The sequence below is a fragment of the Mustelus asterias genome, chromosome 13, assembly GCF_964213995.1.
Source record: "Mustelus asterias chromosome 13, sMusAst1.hap1.1, whole genome shotgun sequence".
NCBI classification, from domain to species: domain Eukaryota; kingdom Metazoa; phylum Chordata; class Chondrichthyes; order Carcharhiniformes; family Triakidae; genus Mustelus; species Mustelus asterias.
In genome coordinates this window covers 30,809,945-30,830,833 of record NC_135813.1, presented here as the reverse complement: position 1 = coordinate 30,830,833, position 20,889 = coordinate 30,809,945, and positions in this window count along the sequence as shown.

The window sequence follows — 20,889 nt, the reverse complement described above, 5'->3', positions numbered from 1 at the left end:
TAAAATGTGTAGTGATTCAGTACATGGCTTACATGGAAAACAAATAAAAAGATAAAGTTGCCAGAGTCCCAGATAACCATAGGCTGTTCTTCCTTTGAGGGGGAGAGCTGACTGGTGGTGATTTAACCTGAGGATCACCAAACCCCTGGTGAAGGCAAGGTTGAGAAGACAGGGTCTTCACGAATAACCTTGGCCAGTGCAGGAATTGAACCTGTGCTATTTGCATCACTCTGCATCACGAACCAGCCATCCAGCCAACTGAGCTAAACCGAGCCCCATGAAAATAAATAAAACATGAAAAAAAAATCAAATGAATGATGAAAGAAAGTCAGAAACTGATGTCAGAAATTTGTCGCATTCTTTCTTGGAATGTATGGTTAACGTTGGTTGAAGCATGTCTGAATGACGGTGTCAGTGAGAGGACACAGTGTAGGCAGTGCAGTGGGAGCCCTTGCCACAAGGCCAAAGCTGCCCTGGTGGGGATGGTTAGATGTTAACTCCCCTACGGCATGCTCCCTTGGTCCAAGGTATCATTCAGCCAGGATTGGTTGGGATTGGCCCAAGGATCACGGAGGGAAATTGTCCACAAATAAACAAGACAGCCAGACATTTGGCTTTTAGTTTAGGGCTGAATCTACATCAGGCCTTCATTGTTGACCGATGCCAGCGACTGTTCACCACAGACCCTGGATCAGTGCAAATAATATATTGGAAATGCAGGTCATGGAAGCTCACTCAGTCAAGCACCAAAGACACACTCAGGAAGGGCAAAAGGACTTGCACAATAACGAACATCCGAATATACATAACAAACCAGTTAGGAAGAGGAATAGGCCATTTGGCCCCTCAAGCCTACTCCACCATTCAATAAAATCATGGCTGAGCAGATTGAAGCCTCAAATCCACATTCTGCCTACCCCCGACAACTTCCTTGCTAGTCAAGAATCTAACTCCCGATTCATTAACACTCTCTTCCTGAAAAGACAGAAGTACAGTGTAGGACTTCCTCGCCGGAAATTCCTGCCCAAGGTCAATGCACCTTTGCATGGTCCGGAGAATTTTCTGTTCCGCCCACTATGATTCCTGTGGCGGATGGGACAGGAAAATTCCACCTGGAGTCTTTCAATATTTTTAAGAGAGAGGTGGATAGGTTCTTGGTGAGCAAGAGGGTGATAGGTTATCAGGGATAGTCGGGATGCGGTTTTGAGGTTACTATTAGGTCAGACATGATCTTATTAAATGACGGAGCAGGTTCAAGAGGGCCAAGTCATTCACTCCTGCTCCTTGTGCGCATGTTCCTATGTTTGTATTCAATGACCAACCTCCACTGTCTTCTGGGGAAGAAAGTTCAAAAGACTCACAACCCTCTGAGAGAAAAGCAATTCTTCCCATCTTCATCTTAAATGGGAGACCCCTTATTTTTTAAGCTGTGTCCCCTGGTTCTAGTTTGTCCCACAAGGGAAAACATCCTTTTGGCAATTAACCTATCAAGTCCCCTCAGGATCTTATATGTTTCAAGAAGATCATCTTTTATTCTTCTAAACTCCAATGAATACAGGCCCAGCCCACCCCAACCTTTCCTCACAAGATATTGTCCCCCCTTGCGACCTGACCCACCCCCCCCGCCCCCCCCCCCCCCCCCCCCCCCCCCCGCCGCCCCCCCATTCTAAATTCCTGCTCATGTGACAAACATGGTAAAATGTGCAAAAACTGCTAGTTTTCTTTATTCGTTCTAGGGGATGCGAGCATCGCCATTCCGTGCATAAGTCACTCTCAGGTATTGATAAAATAAAACCATAGACCATAAGATATAGGAGCAGAATTAGGCTATTCGGCCCATAGAGTCTGCTCTGCCATTCAATCATGGCTGATAGGATTCTCATCCCCAATCTCCTGCCTTCTCCCTGTAACCGTTGCTCCCCTTATTGATCAGGAATATATCTATCTCTGTCTTGAGGACACTCAATGACCTGGCCTCCACAGCCCTCTGTGGCAATGAGTTCCACAGATTCACCACCCTCTGGCTGGTGAATCTGTGGAACTCTTTGCCACAGAGGGCTGTGGAGGCCAGGTCATGTTCAAATGATAAAATATGTGCATAATTTCCAATAACATAAAAATATATAACTGAAAAGAGATCTCCCATTATTTCTCCAAAAATGAATGGTAGGACAATGGTATGAGTGAGTTGATTCTTCACTTCCTTTTAATTTGACTCTTTTGAGGGACTGTCCTGCATTGGCTTAGAGACTGCTCCATTCGAGAATGGGAGTTCACCAGGTCAGGGATTATTGGATAAATTAGATTGCTAATATTTTCATGCTAAACTAACACAATACAATGTGTCATTAGACCACGATAAATGGCATAATCATGCTCTACAAAGGTGGACATTGCTACATCCGATATATCCTATTCGTACATCCTCGTCAATAATCCATAACTAAGCTGTCATTTGATCATGTACCTTCTGCTGTTTTCATCTGCAATTGGAAACTTATCAATTGAAGAGTAATAATTACCTGTTCCCCATCCAATCCCACGACACCAGTGTCTCCTGGTAGTCCCATTTCACCCTAATTCCAAAATCAGTGGGAAGAAAAATGTTTGCAAATCAGCTCCAATAAATGAAAATCCTTTTGATTATTTTTAAATGGTATTCCACAAGAAGAACATCAACTGTTGAAATACAAAGATGTGCGGGTTAGGTGGATTGGCCATGTTAAATTGCCCTTTGGTGTCCAAAGATGTGTAGGTTAGATGGATTGGCCATGCTAAATTGCCCCTTGGTGTCCAAAGATGTGTAGGTTAGGTGGATTGGCCATGCTAAATTGCCTCTTGGTGTCCAAAGATGTGTAGGTTAGGTGGATTGGCCATGCTAAATTGCCTCTTGGTGTCCAAAGATGTGTAGGTTAGGTAGATTGGCCATGATAAAATGCATGGAGCTACAGGGAAAGGATGGAAGAGATGGGTGGGTGTTCTTTCGGGGAGTCGGTGCAGACTTAATGGGCCGGGTGGCCACTTTCTACACTGTGGGGATTCTATGGTTGCAGGCCCATTAAACTTGAACAGTACATAGCTCAAATATAACAACATAGTTCCAAAAACCTCTGCACACTTCAATACAAATGTTTTACCTTTTCCCCCTTCTGTCCAAGAGGTCCTTCAGGTCCAACAGCTCCTTTTCTTCCCTGAAAAAAAGTGTCAAGAATCAGTTACAGAACATGATTTGTTAATTAAATGGAAATTGTGGTTGACTGTGTGCATTTGGAGGGCAATGACTGGGTTGCTCCTTGAGCACAAATAACAAGACACTGACACTGTGCTATGGTCGAGTTAGGAGGAATGTGCAGGTAGGGATGGATTCTCCGCGCCCCCGCGGTGTGTTTCTCAGCGGTGGGAGGTGGTCGATTGTTGGCTGACAGCAGGAGCTTCTGGTCCTGCTGCTGTCAATGGAATTTCTAATTGAATCCACCCCCTGCTGCCATTAGCAAAACCAAGAGATCCCACCGGCAGGAAGAGCCAGAAAACCCTGCCCGTAATGTTTCACTCTATTTATAGTCTAATACAAAATGGCCAAGCAAAGAAAGGACACTACTATGGCCTGATGGGAAATAGGGCTAACTTCAGAAATGATATGGAGATGCCGGCGTTGGACTGGGATGGGCACAGTAAGAAGTCTTACAACACCAGGTTAAAGTCCAACAGGTTTATTTGGTAGTGCAAGCTTTCGGAGCGCTGCCCCTTCATCAGGTGAGTGGAGAGTTGGGTTCACAAACAGGGCATAGAGGGCACAGAGTCTGTGTCTATATATGCCCTGTTTGTGAACCCAACTCTCCACTCAACTGATGAGGGGACAGCCCTCCGAAAGCTCGTGCTACCAAATAGACCTGTTGGACTTTAACCTGGGACTTCTTATTGTAACTTCAGAAAAGAAAATTTTAACTCCAGGCTGAGTATGTGGACTGCTTTGTTTAATTGCAACAAATGCCTTTGGTTTTACAATGGGCAATAAAGTCAGCAGGATTCTAGATAATGGCTGTTTTCAAGGGAGAAGCTGTAACACGCATCCTTGACAAGAAACTCATTCTAAATCAATCAAATAGACAAGAACCAGATACAAATGGAGTCAAAAAAGCTGAGGACTCTGACCTAAGGTCAGGCAGCCTACAATAAACCAATTTGAATGACATGACTATGGTCAGTGCCTACATGCAGAAATGCATATGTTCCAGCCAGGCTCAGAGGATAAATATTAGAGCTTTGAAGAACAAAATAAGAAGAGAAGAACAGAAGCAAGATGGAAAGGAAACCTCAGGCTTTAAGCTTGATGAAATCTGATCCCTCTCCATGCCTTCCACCACGAGTGGGTAGAGACACCCGACAGGTCCATTAGGTAAGTACGAGTAGTTAAAATCTATGTTTGTAAATTTATAGTAGAGTTATAGGGGAACAGAAGCATGTAATTGTGATACAGTGTGAGAGTCAGTCTTGTAGCAGTCATAAGTATTTATTTTTTAAAAACATTTTCCAAATAAAGATGTGATGTGATTTAAAGAAAAAGGTTTTCTCCCTATCAATTAACTGGAGCAAGGGTCTCGGTTAACACTATGAATGAATTTAAGCTGAAAACAATTGGCACCAACTGGGTGTCAGAAGTTTTCCAATAAACATAAGGGGCGGGATTTTCTGGTCGTTCCTGCTGGTGGAATCTTCCGGTCTAACTGACAGCGACCTCTCCCCCAACCGCTCCCCCCACCCCTGGAGGTGGAGAGTACAAACAACGGGAAATCCTTTTGACAGCGATGGGACCAGAAGATATCACTGCCGGCCAATGGCGGGCCACCTCCGCCACTGTAAAGCATGCCGCAGGGGAGGGGTGCTGAAAATCCCGCCCTTAGATTGAAGGCCTTTCAAACATATTTAAAGGAGGGGAAAAATAGACATATTGGAAAAATCGTTTGGTCTTTAGAGCTGAATTTGAGGGCAAGTCAGGCTGATGGGACGGAGGATTCTTCTTTCACCTAGATGTTCATGGACAGCTCAAAATGAAATTGGATAATCTCAACTGTATTGCTTCACAGCACACCTGTATTGGGACAGAGTAAAGGAAAATCTACTTCTCATCTGATGATGGACAATAATCCTGGGTGTCTAAATTGGCTCTACAGTATTAATGTCCTTCATCTTAATGAGTATAGGCATTCCCTATTATTTGAAATAGTTTTAAATATTCAACCTTTTTGTTTTTATGGATAATCTATGGGTGGAATTTTCCAGAATATTGGCAAAGGCTGGAAAAGCGAGTTTGAAATCGGCGCAAGGGCCTAAATGGCCGACTCCTGTTCCCATCTTCATCAAAAAAAGATAGGTAATGTTTTGTTAGAACGCTTCATCAGAACATACCTGTTCTCCCTAATTTCCTGAGAGCGCTCGAGATGTGCAAGTTAAAGGAGCACTAGTTTCATGAAATATTGTTCTGTAAAGCATTTTCGTGTTTGCAAAATTCAGAAGTGGGGATGCACAATGCACGAAACCTACCATTACATCACTTGTGAGAAATACCATTGTAATAAAATAAGAGATCACCCTCCTCACAAGCAAATGAGAAAAGATTTTCATTAATGCCCCCTTGGCACAGTGGTTAGCACTGCTGCCTCACAGCACCAGAGACTTAGGTTTGATTCCTGGCTTGGGTCAGTCTGTGCGGAGTCTGCACATTCTCCCCGTGCCTGCGTGGGTTTCCTCCGGGTGCTCCGGTTTCCTCCCACAGTCTGAAAGATGTGCTGGTTATGTGCATTGGCCATGCTAAATTCTCCCTTAGTATTCCCAAACAGGTGCCCGAGTGTGGCGACTAGGGGATTTTTAACAGTAACTTCATTGCGGTGTTAATGTAAGCCTATTTGTGACACTAATAAATAAACTTTAAAAAATAAACATGCAGAATTCCACGTAGTGAAGTTTTTAAGGCACAATAAAAACTCTTGCAAGAAAAAATATGGGAAAAATACAAAATACTTTTAATTAAAAGCATATTCCCGACACAAGGCTCAGTGATAGCAGCATTTAGGATATTTTTTAAAAAACAATGATTTCTGTCTGAGGCCATCTGCAATAACTTGCGACTGCAAACAGGTCTATCAGAATTACTTAATTCATATTTTTTTTAAACAAACAATTGTAATCAGCGATTCTTCTATTGTAACACATACTTTATATCCGGGACTTCCATGGAGGCCTGTTGGTCCAATTGGTCCTTGGTCACCTGGGGATCCCATCTTGCCAAAGGCACCATCACTGCCAGGGCTTCCAAGCTGACCCTGAGAATAAGACATGTCACAGATAAACACGATTGCTTAAAACACAACCTGGACTTCTCAAGACATTGCTCATGACTTGAAGATGAGGTCTGTGGTGTTCCTTTTCTCATTCATTCTTGGAAAGTGGGCATTGCCTACACCGCCAGAGTTTATTGCCTATCACTCAATGCCCTGTGAAGATGGTGCTAACCGTGGTTTGCAAGGCCACATCAGTTGGCAGTTAAGAGTTAACCATGTCGGAGGGGGAGATGAAACACAAAGGCCAGACTGGGTGTGTGGAGCAGGTTTCATTTGGAAAGGGAATTAGTGAACCAGGGGAGAGGTCATTGGTTTATAGGCTTATAGCTTATGGCATTTTAAGTACCTATCCAAGTATTTTGTAAATGAAATGAGTGTTTTTCTAACACCCAATTCCCAGATATTGAGTTCCAAACTCCCACTATCTTTGATGAAAAAATCATTCCGCAATTCCCCTCTAATCATATTACCAATTACTTTTACATCTACACACGCTGGTTATTAAACTCTCTGTTACAAGAAATCAGTCCTTCCGACCCACTCTGTCAAGGGTGCCAGTTAACTAGACTGCTGGTTTGTGAAGCAGTGTGATGCCAACAGTGCGAGTTCAATTCCCAGACCAGCTGAGTTTACCCAACCTTGCCCCCTGCCTGAGGAGTAGTGACCCTCAGGTTAAATCACCACCAGTCAGCTCTGTCATTCAAAAAGGGAGAGAGAGAGCAGCCTATGGTCCTCTGAGACTTTGGCGACTTTCATCTTGGTCTCTCATAATGTTATACAGCACAGTTAAATTTCCCCTCTTCCAATCTGCCCATTGACAATTTGATGGCTTCATGGTTTTACCGATATTAGAAAACTGAATTCAAATTCTCAAACTGTCACAGTTGGATGTTAATCCATGTTCCTGTATGACTAGTTCTGTATGTCCCCCCACTCAGCTGCTCACAAAGGGCCCGATTTTACCATTTTCATTCTAAGTGCCGAATCTGGGCGTAGTACAAATCCGACTTAGAAATCCGCTCTCAGCCGTCTCCAGTCCGATTTGCGCTGTGGGCGGGGCTTAGCGCTGCCGGAACGATCGGAGCTCTGAACTGCGCTTGCGCAGTTAGAAAAAAATTGGAAAAAGCGCGCCTGTGTCAGTTCGCTCCCAAGCCGCAGAGAGCAGAGAAAGCGGCCCGGGAGTGAAAAGCGGGAGCGAGGGTGTATCACGGGGCGGGGGGCAGATGGACCTCTGGTGGGGGTGCGGGGGGGTCCGCTGCCATTCTGTGGCCGATCGGTGGGGGGGGGGGGGGGGGGGGGGGGGGGGGGAGAGGGGGACAGAGGTGGCAACATTAAACAACATTATTGAATTCACCTCATTGTTATACGTGGCACTCTGCTGTGTTCACAAAGCCTACCATCATCACAGAGGCCTTCAAAGTAATTTATTGATTGGAAGCACTTTAGAGTTGTGATGGCAGCAATATGATATCACGTAACTGCAAATCCTGGTTACTATACACAAGAAAAAGGGGAGATGGTGGTGTCGTGGCAATATCACTGGACTGGTAATCACTAGACTGGTAGTCCAGTGACGCAGGCTAATGTTCTTGGAACATGGGTTCAAATCCCACCACAAATCTAAATTCAATTAATAAATCTGGGATATAAAGCGAGTCTCAGTTATGGTGTCATGAGAGCTAGCACTGAAAACGTCACCCACATCCCAAGAGAGAATAGGAAAAGATGTGTGTAGATGCCATTTGTGTACTCCATTTCTGTGGAACTGATCCACAGGGGGTATCTTTTTACTTTAATTGATAAAAATAGTCTAAAATACTGACGTGAAATTGTATATTCACCTTGTACCTATGAACATATAAAATATTTCAAAATGAAATGTTCGTTGGGTTTTTTTTCTATGTCAGATAAAACTTACAGGGTATCCCTTCAGTCCTTTAGGGCCAGGTTCCCCCATTCTGCCCTGAAAATGCAAAGCAAATGATTTGAAAACAAAACATTATCATTTAAAATACAAACGGGGTAAACAAATGCTGATTCAATTTACCTCTCAACTTGATTTCCTAATAGATAAATGTTGCTGCAGAGGTGATAAATTATTTCGGACACCAATGAGTGTGTTACAGAATTGTGGGACATAAGAACATAAGAACTAGGAGCACGAGTAGGCCATCTGGCCCCTTGAGCCTGCTCCACCATTCAATAAGATCACGGCTGATCTTTTCAACTCAGCTCCACTTACCTGTCGTTCACCATTAACCCTAATTCCTTTACTGTTCAAAAATGTACCTATCCTTGCCTTAAAAACATTCAATGAGGTAGCCTCAACTGCTTCATTGGGCAGGGAATTCCACAGATTCACAACCTTTTGGGTGAAGAAGTTCCTTCTCAACTCAGTCCTAAATCTGCTCCCCCTTATTTTGAGGCCATGCCCCCTAGTTCTAGTTTCACCTGCCAGTGGAAACAACCTCCCTGCTTCTATCTTGTCTATTCCCTTCATAATTTCATATGTTTATATAAGATCTCCCTTCATTCTTCTGAATTACAATGGGCGACACGGTAGCACAGGTGGGCGGCACGGTAGCACAGGTGGGCGGCACGGTAGCACAGTGGTTAGCACTGCTGCTTCACAGCTCCAGGGTCCCGGGTTCGATTCCCGGCTCGGGTCACTGTCTGTGTGGAGTTTGCACATTCTCCTCGTGTCTGCATGGGTTTCCTCCGGGTGCTCCGGTTTCGTCCCACAGTCCAAAGATGTGCGGGTTAGGTTGATTGGCCAGGTTAACAATTGCCCATTAGAGTCCTGGGATGTGTAGGTTAGAGGGATTAGCGGGTAAATATGTGGGGGTAGGGCCTGGGTGGGATTGTGGTCGGTGCAGACTCGATGGGCCGAATGGCCTCCTTCTGCACTGTAGGGTTTCTATGATTCTATAATGAGCATAGTCCCAGTTCACTCAGTCTCTCCTCATAAGCCAACCCTCTGAACTCCGGAAATGACCTAGTGAATCTAACTTGTAGCCAATAGCTATCCATCTTTTTTCTTCAGATGAAAGTGTTGAGCAAAGGAAAACTACTTCACCATCATGGCACGAGGAGAGAGCACAAAGGAGAAGATTTCTGCTAGCCACTCTTATGCACCCTTCATTAGGCACTGAAGAATGACCGGAGTATAGACAGAGCAGGTCACTCATGTGTTCCCCCCCAGCCAAGCAGTGATACAAAGAGGGGACAAAGGGGTGAGAAATCGATAAATACTTTTAAAGGTTCCAGTGTAAAAGTAAAATTGCACTCAACAAGAACCAATATGAGATGACATTAACCAGGTCAGCAGAGGTGTATTTTCTCCCTGGTCATTTATTATATAGACAATACTGGCTGCAAACATTTATATTTTAATCGTGCCAGAAGGGGTAGTGAAACATGCACTGGCCCAGAATATAGGCCACTCTCAAATCTTTGCCATTTATAAATGAGAATATTTTAGAATGATAGAATAGAATCATAGAATTCCTATAGTGCAGAAGGAGGCCATTCAGTCCATCTAGAATGCACCGACAACAATCCCACGCAGGCCCTATTCCCATAGCCCCACGTATTTACCCTGTTAATCCCCCTGACACTAAGGGACAATTTAGCATGGCCAATCAACCTAACCCGCACATCTTTGGACTGTGGAAGGAAACCGGAGCACCCGGAGGAAACCCATGCAGACATGAGGGAGAATGTGCAAACTCCACACAGACAGTCACCCGAGGCCAGAATTGAACCTGGGCCCCTGGCGCTGTGAGGTGGCAGTGCTAACCACTATGCCACCCAACTACGGCTGAATAAAACACAGATCTCCATCAGTTTCGTAAGCATTGATATGCAATGTATATCGGATCCCGATGCCAATTTAGCTGTCTACTGGGTAAAACATGCACTCAACTCAATAAAACATGGTGGTACAGTTGAAGGAACCCAAAAATCTAAGTACTAAATTTATTATAAAAATAAAGTACTGTAGATGCTGGAAATCTGAAATTAAAACAGCAAACGGTGGATTAACTGAGCTAGCAGAATCTGTGGCGAGAGAAACAGAGTTAATGTTTAAACTCCATATAACTCTTGTGCAGAACTGAAGAGGGATAGAAATGAAATAAATTATATAGCAGAAGAGGTGGGTGGAGGGGCTGGGGCGGAATAGAAAATTGGGAATAGGTCAGAGCTAAAGAGAGATTGACAAAGATGGACACAAGAGAAAGAGTATTCATGGTGGCATTAAGGGCTAAAGAAGTGCTAATAGTGGCATAAAGATAACAGAATGTGTTAATGGGAGAACAAAAGGTCAGTGCTCAGTGAAAACAAAACTGAGAAATAAGTGATAGGTGGCTCAGTTGGGGAAGGGGTGGGGTTGTATTGGGACAAACCAAGGAAACAAAAAAGGGGGTCAAGATGGAGGGGAAAGTTCACAGTATAAAGTTGCTGAACTCAATGTTGAATCCCGAGGACTGTAACGTGCCAAATCGGACGCTGAAGTGTTGTTCCTCCAGTTTGCGTTGGGCTTCACTGAAACATTGCAGCAGGCCAAGGAGAGACATGTGGGCATGAGAGCAGGATGGTGTGCTGAAACGGCAAGCGACAGGAAGGTTGGGGTCGTACTTGCGGATGGAGCGAAGGTGTTCCGCAAAGCGGTCGCCCGGTCTGCACTTAGTCTCCCCAATGGAGAGGGGATCGTGTTGGGAGCAGCAAATACTGTCGACCAAAGTGAAGGAGGTGCAGGAGTTCCTCTGGGTATCTCTGGGTTGCAGGACAATGATGGACTGGGGTAAACACAGTAGGAGTTTTAACAACACCAGGTTAAAGTCCAAGTTTATTTGGTAGCAAATGCCATTAGCTTAATTGATTTAATTAAACAAGTAATTGATTTTGTGTCTGTGTGCCTTGTTTGGGAGCAGATATCCACTCCATCTGATGAAGGAGCAGGACTCCGAAAGCTAATGGCATTTACTACCAAATAAACCTGTTGGACTTTAACCTGGTGTTGTTAAAACTCTTGCAGGACAATAACATGGGTCTCGGTTTCCCCAGGCACCCCACCAGCTCCTATCCTGTTGTCAGTGTGCTGGTCTCTGAGTTGCCAAATAAACCATGTCAACACTGAGCTAGTAAAGTAAAACAAGGCAACAGTTGTTTTATTGCCAACAACCTGCTGGTGCCATTGTTTACGAGAGCTAGCACTGAAAACTGACCAGCCTCCTTCCACACTATAGGGTAGAGAAACGGTAAGTGTTATCATCCAGCCAATCAATAAACTATAATCTACTCTCTGTCTTCCTCCAGACAGGAAGACAAAGGGACATTTTCTAAGACTTGTTCACGATCATCAGTGCAGTTCATTACATTGAATAAGGTGAAGGTTATATGAGGAAAGATGAATGACATTCAGTGAAAGACTCATTCCATGACAATGAGAACTGATGGTAATCGCTCAGCTGAAGGCAGCAGCACTTAAAGGACAAACAGGCCTGAGACTTAAACATATCATAAAAGAAACAGTGTCCTTTTCATTGTAATAGGTGAAGAGAATTGTAAACGTACTGGTGATCCAGGAGACCCTCTCTCACCAGGCTTGCCACGAGGACCCTGAAAAATAATTCCATTTGGAAAATTCATTTCATGAGCTTTGAATCCCGTTTTTTAAAAAATCCAAATAGGCAATGGGCATTTTCTTAAACCCACATTGCTTTGTGTAAACTATTAGAAAGCTCTGCTGTCTCCACTTTTTGCCAGGACTGGAAAATCCTGCTGGATGAAAGGGCTGGAAAATCCCACCCATTAGGGGTGATTTGCGCTCACATGTGAATGCGAACAGCGACACAGACGCAAATTCTCGTGAGAATCAGCAAAATGAGAATCTCATTTTCTGATTTTCCCCGCCCCTCGCTGGTGATGTAATGAGGTTCCGCCACCCGCCCCCCCAACCCTCCCACCCACCCACCCCCCAGAAAGGTTGGAAAAATCATCCCCATAAATTAGAATATAATTAAAGGACTTTCCCGACATTATTTTTCCCCCACTTAGAAATTTACCCCAAGATGGCATGAGGCTTTGGGAAAACATGAACCAAGTGAAGGGAGTCCACCAGGAATAAGATCATTACAGCTCCCGAGAGAAGAGGGACATGCTCACAGAGCATCCTGGCGCTGCCCCCTGTCACCCTGGCACTGTCTCCTGGCATGGCATTGCCAAGGGGGCCCCTCTAGGAAGCTCCATTTGGGGCTTCCCCTTATGTGTGGGGGTTGCTCTGGCGCTTATGTGTGTGCATGTGTGTGCGCTTGTGGTGTTGGGGGGGCTGCTATTCTACTTCTGCGTGGTGGCAGGGGGTGTTTGCCTCAAAGCTTGTGTGTGGGGAGGATGGAGTGTTAGTTTGAGTGCAGATCTGGGTACCCTTTATCAGGCCTCACTCTGCTCCCCTGACGGGGTGTGTCATATCTCCAGATCTTTGGTACACCGAGCGCCGAAATATCTGGAGAGAAAATGCGCTATGCAGCTGGAACAATCCGCCCAATGATTTTTTTTCAATCTAATAGTTCAAATGAGATTCTGTCATCAGTAACATTTTTTTCAGTTGTTTTTATGTTACTTTTTTTTAGTTTTGGTTTTACTTACTTTCAGACCTGGTTTTCCCAGTTGCCCTGGCGATCCTCGTTTACCTCGTTCGCCCTGAAATTAATATCACGCAGTTAATGAATATACATATGGAATGAAATTCTGATGCATTGCTACACAATTATTTAGAATAGGAAGTCAATTGTGAGCTCCAAATAATGGCAGGCAAACCAGATTTCTTACATTACGTGCATTGAAGAAATTACCAGAGGAATGCCCATTACATCATTGAGGGGGCGGCCGGGGAGGCGGTGTGGAAACAGGCCCTGTTTCCATGCTGTAAACTTCTATGGCTCGATGACAAATGCTCATGATTTCCATTAATCCACCAACACTGTTCAGTGTGGATCTAACTTTTATTATTCTTACTTAGTGAAAGAGAGCAGTGATAGAGGGCGGGATTTTCCAGTCTCAACCACCCCTGAGACCGGAAATTCCTCAGCGAGGTCAATGCATCTTTCAATTCTCCGTCAAATTTTCCATCCAGCCTGAGGCAATTCCTGCAGCGGGCAGGACCGGAATATTTACCCCGGTACCTTTTTGAAAAATAAACATCAATTAAACTACGGGGGCAGAAGGTGGGGCGGGGGGGGGGGGGGGGGGCGGTGATTTCTGCTCCTGTTTTCGAGAGGGTGATAACAGCAACAGTGGCGGAAAATCCCACGAGAGTCACAGAATGGCTTTTACACTAGTGGGATTTCCCCATCTACGTCACGCCACCCCCCCCCCCCCCTCCCCCTTCAATGACGTAATGGGCATTCCAAAATTCATTTGAATCCATTTCAATGTCCTCCTCCGGCCTGTGCTCCTGATAGCTTCCCCACGTTAAACTGTCCATTCACATTGGCATGTCGTCATGCTGACATGGTCCCCCCCATGAAATACACCTGGCAAGCAGAACCCACGGGGGGGCGCAGAGGTGAGTACAACCTCTGGGGTGGGGTGGAGGAGGAATTTCATGCCTGGGCACTGATCCCTGGCATACAGAGTATATATCCCTGGATGTATACTCTACTTTCTAACATACTCAACTGAATGAGTTCCATAGGAGCAGGTGTCCACAGACATCTTCATACTATTTAACATCAAGGACACCCTAAGAATTACTAACCATTCTAAGTCAAACAGCAGATGGTGCAATTCCCACTTTGGGCGCGTAGTAACTCTATCGTGCTCAGAATTATCCCAGTTTTGCAAAGTGGAATTGTGGTTTAAGTTTGAATAATCATTCGTATAATTACAAATGTAAAATCTTCCGGGAATCAACACAATCAAGCAGCACTGTGGGTGCGCTTACACTAGATGGAATGCAGCGGTTCAAGAAAGGAGATCACCATTGCCACCATCTTCTCAAGGGCAATTCAGGATGGGCAATAAATGCTGGCCTAGTCAGGCAGCACAGTGGTTGGCACTGCTGCCTCACAGCACAGGGACCCGGGTTCAGTTCCCGGCTTGGGTAACTGTGTGGAGTTTGCACATTCTCCCCGTGTCTGTGTGGGTTTCCTCTGCGTGCTCCGGTTTCCTCCCACACTTCAAAAATGTGCGGGTTAGGTTGATTGGCCATGCTAAATTGCTCTTTAGTGTTAGGGGATGTCAGGGGGATTAATAGGGTAAATATGTGGGGTTACGGGGTTAAGGCCTGGGTGGGATTGTTGTCGGTGCAGGCTCGATGGGCCGAATGGCCTCCTTCTGCACTGTCGGGATTCAATGATTCCAGTCAGCGATGACCACATCCCAGAATTAAGTTTAAAAAAGTAGAGTATATAATTTTTCCTCTTGCGTTAAAGCAAAGTATATATTTAAGAGTGATAACTAATCATAAAAACTTGGTTTGCGCTGGACATAACTCGCGTTCGAAATTCCTCGATTACTTGTTGTGCTGGTTTGGCCAATTTTGGCAAAACAAAGCTAAGCAGAAGCTCTGCCCCAGAAACTTGCATTAATTAAAAAATACTCAAACTGAAGCAGCAAAGTTTTGTTCCAGCAATAAACTGCTGAATAATTTTCCACTGATCACAGGGGAGGCCTCATCCTTCAGCAAGAAGGTATTAATCTCACTGTGGCCTGTTCATGCTTGGCACAGCAACCAGTTTACTGAAAACTCCCTCCATACAAGTTTAATTTGCACTGATTAAAGGGGGAGGCGATGGTCTAGTCGTATTATCGCTAGACTATTAATCCAGAAACTCAGTTAATGTTCTGGGGACCCAGGTTCGAATCCCGCCACGGCAGATGGTGGAATTTGAATTCAATAAAAAAACGTCTGGAATTAAGAATCTACTGATGACATGAAACCATTGTCGACTGTCGGAAAAACCCATCCGGTTCAATAATGTCCTATCGGGAAGGAAAGCTGATGTCCTTTTCTGGCCTGGCCTACATGTGACTCCAAAGCCACAGCAACGTGGTTGACTCTGAACTGCTCTAGGGATGGGCAATAAATGCTGGCCAGCTAGCGACGCCCGTGTCCCCATGCATAAAAAAAAGTCGTAGCGCTTTCAATATTGTGTGAAAAAAAATCTCCTCTCGGACTTCAGATACAACAAAACAGATTGACCTTCCTTCTTGTGCTTAGTGACATCTATTCAGTGAGGTTTTCATTTATTTATTTTCAAGGATGTGATTGCACTGCAGGGGGGTGCAGAGGAGATTTACCAGGATGCTGCCTGGGATGGAACATTTAAGTTATGAAGAGAGGTTGGGTAGGCTTAGGTTGTTTTCGTTGGAGCAGAGAAGACTGAGGGGTGATCTGATCGAGGTGCAGAAGATTATGAGGGGCAGGGACAGGGTGGATAGGGAGCAGCTGTTTCCCTTTGTTGAAGGGTCAGTCACTGATGCACGTCAATCGAGCACAAGACACAAGGCTTCGGTAGCTGAAGGCTTTTATTGTCTAACAATGGAACTATTAGAACACAAGTACACCACTCCAGACTGAAGGGGTCCCGCCCGAGCAGAGGGTCTTATACCTCTCCCAGGAGGCGGGGCCCGACTGGGATGTGCCACAACAGCAACAATCACAGGTGTATTAATCCCACCGTGTAAACCCCCTAGCCCAACAACAACATTAGAACAATCCCACAGTGTGAACACCCTAGCCCAACAACAACATTAGAACAACCCCACAGTGGTAACCAACGATGGTTCACCACATTCACCCCTCCTTTGAGAACAAAGGCCGGCGGGGTGCGAAAACAGACTATATAAAAAAAAGTCAACAATCTACAAGTCCAGACGGTGGAGGACCGCACCGTCGTTGTGACCTCCTCAATACCGGCGGTGACACCGGAGCAGGTGCTTGCGGTGGCGTTCTCTCCAAAACAGCGTCCGGCTGTCCTCTCGCGGACTCACGGGCCGGTTGACCCTGATGAAGCGGTAGTGCAGGGGATCCCGGTACATTCTGCGATGGCGCCGATCTCCGAGTCTCAGGCAAGCTGTACAGTGGGGTATAACTGTTATGCACTGGTCCCGGTGCTGACCGCGCCACGTCCAGGGGAGAAATAAGAGATAGGGGATTCGTGACTGGGGGTATGGGAGCGACAGGAGTTGCTACATCCCCTGCGGGCGCCAGGTCTCGGATCGAGACTGTGTCCTCTCGCCCGTCAGGATATGCCACATAGGCATACTGAGGGTTGGCATGGAGGAGGTGGACCGGTTCGACCAAGGGGTCGGACTTGCGGGCCCTTACATGTCGCCGCAGAAGGACGGGTCCTGGGTACGTCAACCAGGCTGGTAAAGATATCCCCGAGGACGACTTCCGAGGGAATGAGAACATCCTCTCGTGGGGAGTAGCATTGGTTGCTGTACACAGGAGGGAGCGAATGGAGTGAAGCGCATTTGGGAGGACCTCCTGCCAATGGGAGACTGGAAGACCTTTGGACTTCAGCGCCAATAGGACAGCCTTCCAGACTGTAGCATTCTCTCTTTCCACCTGTCCATTGCCCCTAGGGTTGTAACTCGTGGTCCTACTAGAGGCAATCCCGTATGAGAGCAGGAATTGCCTCAAGTCATTACTCATGAACGACGAGCCCCTGTCGCTATGTATATAGCTGGGGTACCCGAACAGGGTAAAAAGATCACGGAATGCCTTGATCACCGTGGCAGTCGACGTGTCCGCACAGGGGACAACAAACGGGAACCGGGAGTACTCGTCTATGATGTTAAGAAAGTACACGTTCCGGTCTGTTGAGGGAAGGGGGCCCTTAAAATCCACACTCAGCCTCTCGAAAGGGCAAGTGGCCTTGACCAAATGTGCCCGGTCAGGTCAGTAAAAGTGCGGTTTGCATTCCGCGCAAATCCGACAGCTCCTTGTCACTGACCTGACGTCCTCCACCGAGTAGGGCAGGTTGCGGGCTTTGATGAAGTGGTAGAGCCGAGTGACCCCAGGATGGCACAGGTCATTATGGAGGGCGTTCAAGCGGTCCTCCTGCATAGTAGCGCATGTTCCACGCGAGAGGGCATCCGAGGGCTCATTGAGTTTCCCTGGACGATACATAATATCGTAATTATAGGTGGAGAGCTCAATTCTCCACCGCAAGATCTTGTCATTCTTGATCTTGCCCCTCTGCGTGTTATTGAACATAAATGCCACGGACCGCTGGTCCGTGATCAGGGTGAACCGCTTCCCCACCAGATAATGGCGCCAGTGTCTGACGGCCTCCACAATGGCCTGGGCCTCCTTTTCCACCGCTGAATGCCGAATTTCGGGACCTTGAAGGGTGCGGGAAAAAAACGCGACGGGCCTGCCTGCCTGGTTTAGTGTGGCGGCCAGGGCGAAATCAGATGCATCATTTTCCACCTGAAAAGGGATGGATTCGTCCACCGCGTGCATCGTGGCTTTCGCAATGTCGCGTTTCAAAGCCTTGAAGGCCAATTGGGCCTCTGGCGTGAGTGGAAAAGTCGTGGACTTAATAAGCGGACGGGCTTTGTCCGCGTAGTTGGGGACCCACTGCGCATAATAGGAGAAGAAGCCGAGGCATCTCCTCAGTGCTTTTGCGCTAGCGGGCAAGGGAAGTTCAGCAAGGGGGCGCATACGGTCGGGATCAGGGCCAATGACCCCGTTTTCCACTACGTATCCCAGGATGGCTAACCGGCGCGTACGGAATACACACTTCTCCCTGTTGTAGGTCAGATTCAGGCGAGATGCAGTGCGCAAAAAGTTCTGGAGATTTGTGTCATGGTCCTGCTGATCACGGCCGCAGATGGTGACATTATCCAGGTACGGGAAGGTAGCCCGCAGCCCGTTCTGGTCCACCATTCGGTCCATAGCACGCTGGAAGACCGAGACCCCATTGGTGACACCAAATGGAACCCTAAGAAACTGATACAGACGACCATCCGCCTCAAAAGCCGTGTAATGTCGGTCCTCTGGGCGGATGGGGAGTTGGTGGTAGGCGGACTTAAGGTCTATGGTGGAAAACACCCGGTACTGCGCAATCTGATTGACCATATCAGATATGCGCGGGAGAGGATACGCATCCAGCTGCGTATATCGATTAATGGTCTGACTGTAATCAATGACCATCCGGGGTTTGTTCCCGCTCTTAACCACCACGACCTGTGCTCTCCACGGACTAACGCTGGGCTGTATGATCCCTTCTTTGAGGAGCCGCTGAACCTCAGATCTGATGAAGATCCGATCTTCAGCGCTGTAACGCCTACTTTTAGTAGCGATGGGCTTGCAGCCTGGTACCAGATTCTTAAATAAAGAGGGTGTGGTGATCTTTAATGTGGAAAGATTGCATGCGGGGCGCTTTGGACAATTTGGAGGCTGCAGCTGGTCCCCTACTGTCAGCGAAGGGAGTGGCCCACCGTACTGTAGGATCACACTCTTCATGTGGGCCAGAAAGTTTAGTCCGAGGAGAATTGGTGCGCAAAGATGCGGCAACACAAGGAGCCTGTATCGCTCGTAAATTGTGCCCTGCACTTTCAGAGTTACCACACAACGTCCTTGGATCAGTACAGATCGGGACCGTGATGCCATAGAAATTGTCTGTTTGGCAGGTAGAACCTGGAGTCCACACCTCTTTACAGTGTCAGGGTGAATAAAGCTCTCAGTGCTCCCGCTGTCAAACAGACAATAAACTGTACGACCATTTACCTTAATGTTCATCATTGAACAGTCAAGCCTGTGATGCTTAGCCTGGTTCAGGGTGATCGACGCCACCGTTGGCCCTTGGACGTCACTGCAGGCAGCTGAGGTCGATGCTGAGGACCCCTGCTGGTCGCTCCTGGTCGTCGTCGACCAAAATGGCCGCCCCCATGAATCGCACATGGTTGAGGGCGCCAAGTGTAGCGACTCCTGGTGGTCATCTCCCTCCGACTCCGCCGACCACAATGGCGTCGTCCTGGACTCGCACGTGGACGGACCTCGTGGGTACTTCGACGTCGATGGTGATGATCCCCGTTTTGGAGGGTCACAGGCTGCACTGCCGTTCTTGGGCTTCGATCTGCAGACTTTCGCGTAGTGCCCCTTTTTACCGCATTGATTACAGACCACCGCTTTAGCAGGACACTTTTGCCGTGGATGCTTGGCTCCTCCGCAGAAGTAGCACCGCGGGCCGCCTGGGGCTGCCGCCGTCGTCGGGTCTATATGGGAGCACGCCATAATACTGCACTTCGAGCCCGTGGGGCGAGGAGGGATTTGTGACTGCTCCTGCCACATTGTCTCCACGTGGTCCTCCGGATACAGGACCAAGCTCTTCGAAGCCGCCTCAAGCATTTCAGCCACCTCCATAGCTTGGGTCAGGTTGAGATTCCCCTTCTCCAACAGCTTGAGACGGATGTACGAAGACCCTACCCCTGCCACAAACGCATCTCGGGCGAGGTCATACATGTACTGCTCAGCCGACACAGCTTTGCAGTCGCAGCCCCTGGCAAGCTGCAAGAGCTGATTGGCGTAATCCTCCATGGTTTCGCCCGACTGCCGACGTCGTGTAGCGAGGAGGTAACGAGCGTGGATCTCGTTGGGAGGTCTCGTGTAGCGCTTTTTTAAAAGCTCGAGGGCCCTCGGGTAAGTGGTGGCCGCACGGATCGCGAGGTAGACAGTGTCGCTTACCCTCGCATGGAGGACCTGGAGTCTGTCGTCATCTGTGATGACCGCTGCAGAGGCTGCCAGGTAGTCCTCGAAACACTTCAGCCAGTGGTCGAAGGTGTTAGAGGCGCCGACCGCACGTGGATCCAGCGTCAGACGCTCTGGCTTTAGCATTTGTTCCATACTCTCCTTTCCGTCGAGAGCTTAGTGTTAGACAATAAAATTGATGCACGTCAATAGAGCACAAGACACAAGGCTTCGGTAACTGAAGGCTTTTATTGTCTAACAATGGAACTATTAGAACACAAGTACACCACTCCAGACTGAAGGGGTCCCGCCCGAGCAGAGGGTCTTATACCTCTCCCAGGAGGCGGGGCCCGACTGGGATGTGCCACAACAGCAACAACCACAGGTGTATTAATCCCACCGTGTAAACCCCCTAGCCCAACAACAACATTAGAACAATCCCACAGTGTGAACACCCTAGCCCACCAACAACATTAGAACAACCCCACAGTGGTAACCAACGATGGTTCACCACAGTCACGAGGGGACATAGGATCAAGATCAGGGGCAGGAGGTTTAGGGGGGGGATGTGAGGAAAAACTTTTACCCAGAGGGTGGTGACAGTCTGGAATGTGCTGCCTGGGAGGGTGGTGGAGGTGGGATGCCTCACATCCTTTAAAAAGTTTCTGGATGAGCACTTGGCACATCATAACATTCAGGGCTATCTGCCAAGTGCTGGCAGGTGGGATTAGGTGAGAGTTCAGGTGTTTCTAATGTGTTGGTGCGGACGTGATGGCCCAAAGGGCCTCTTCTGCACTGTGAGATTCTATGATTTCTTTTCATCAGATGCTGAAAATAATGATTTTA